The sequence below is a fragment of the Cebus imitator genome, unplaced genomic scaffold (assembly GCF_001604975.1).
Source record: "Cebus imitator isolate Cc_AM_T3 unplaced genomic scaffold, Cebus_imitator-1.0 Scaffold69, whole genome shotgun sequence".
NCBI classification, from domain to species: Eukaryota; Metazoa; Chordata; class Mammalia; order Primates; family Cebidae; genus Cebus; species Cebus imitator.
The window spans coordinates 5,910,744-5,912,469 of NW_016107384.1; positions in this window are offsets into that span (position 1 = coordinate 5,910,744).

Here is a 1,726-nt window from a genome sequence, read left to right on the forward strand (position 1 = left end):
AAAAAAAAAAAAAAACTCACAGGAACCTTCCCTTTTTTGTTTGTTTGTTTTTACTAATTTTTACTAAGCTGTATGTTGTACAGGACAGAGATTTAGAGCAATGGCTTGGCACCCGGGATAGAATCTCAGTTCCATTACTTCCTTGTTGTGTGATATGGGCATGTTGCAGTTTCTTCCCCTGCAAATGAAGATAACAATAGTAACTACCACTTAAATAATCATGTATTGTGAAGATTAAATGAGATAATCCATGTAAAAGATTTAGTCCTGAAAAAGAGAAAAACAGTGCCAGAGAGCTGGAATTATAACCTGGAGAGCATAACCCTGTGTCTACTAAAAATACAAAAATTAGCCAGTTGTAGTGGCCTCAGGAGGCTGAGGCAGAAGACTTGCTGAAACCCAGGAGAGGCAGAGGTTGCAGTGAGCAGAGATGGCAACTGCACTGCAGCCTGGGTGACAGGGCAACAGAGCAACAGAGCGAGACTGTAAAAAAAAAAAAAAAAAGCTTCTTAAAATGTCAATTTCTGAGCCCCACACCCAACCAACAGAAACAGAAGCTCTGGAAGAGCTATAAAATACAGGACTCTGTATTTTAAATAATTTCTTCCAAGTGATTTTTAGACCCACTACCATTTGAGAACAACTGAGCTGCTTAAAGCAATAGAAAACAGAGACCTGGAGGCCAAGGTGGGTGGATCATCTGAAGTCAGGAGTTCAAGACCAGCCAGGCCAATATGGTGAAACCCTGTTTCTACTAAAAATTAGGCGGGCGTGGTAGCATGCACCTATAATCCCAGCTACTCAGGAGGCTGAGGCAGGAGAATTCCTTCAACACAGGAGGCGGAGGTTGCAGTGAGCGGTGCCACTGCAATCCAGCCTGGGAAAAAAAAAAAAAGCAGAAAAGAAAACATGGAGACAGAGATAAACTGCAGTTGGCTGTGTGTAAGGTTGACTTAACAAATGCCTCCATCATCAATAAACAGCCATATCATCAATAAACACACAACAGAATATTCTGTTCTCACAATCCTCGTGTAACTCCTACAGCTAACCAACTGTGTGAGAAATACTGAAATAAAAGTTTTTTCATCACAAACTAAAAACAGGTGATAAATCTCTAAAAACAGGGCACCAGAAGTAGTTCAGTACCTTAGGAATAGTCCTTCCTGGAACAGGTTAGACGAAATGTTATTGTAGTTTCAGAAATTCACCTTTCCAAATAGTAAGCATTTTTTCAGAATAATTTCATCAACCAAACACAACTTATCTCATGTATTCCATACTTCACTGAAGCATTAAAAAAATTCTTAGTGCAATTTCTGAAAACTCTGCTTGAAATCTCATTAGTAATTCTTTTAAATCAAATTAAATTTGAAGTAGCACGAAGCTATATTATTGAAACATAATTAATTTTGGAACATCATTTGGGAGCATAATTAATTATTATTTTCCTGGACAATCTTTGTTCCATTCCCCTATTCTCTCCTTTCTTGTTTAATCTATGTGTAGTTCTAACACATACTTATGCACGGACTCCAATGTTAGTCATTATTCCATTGGCAGTTGATTGGCAAGGTAAACTATTCTCTTCTCCAGAAAAATGGACAGAAAATGCAAATAATTTACAGTAAAAAATAAAAAAAAATTTTTAAATGTATTTGTGGTCTGGTGCAGTGACTCACACCTGTAATCCCAGCACTTTGGTAGGCCAAGGTGAGTGTTGCTC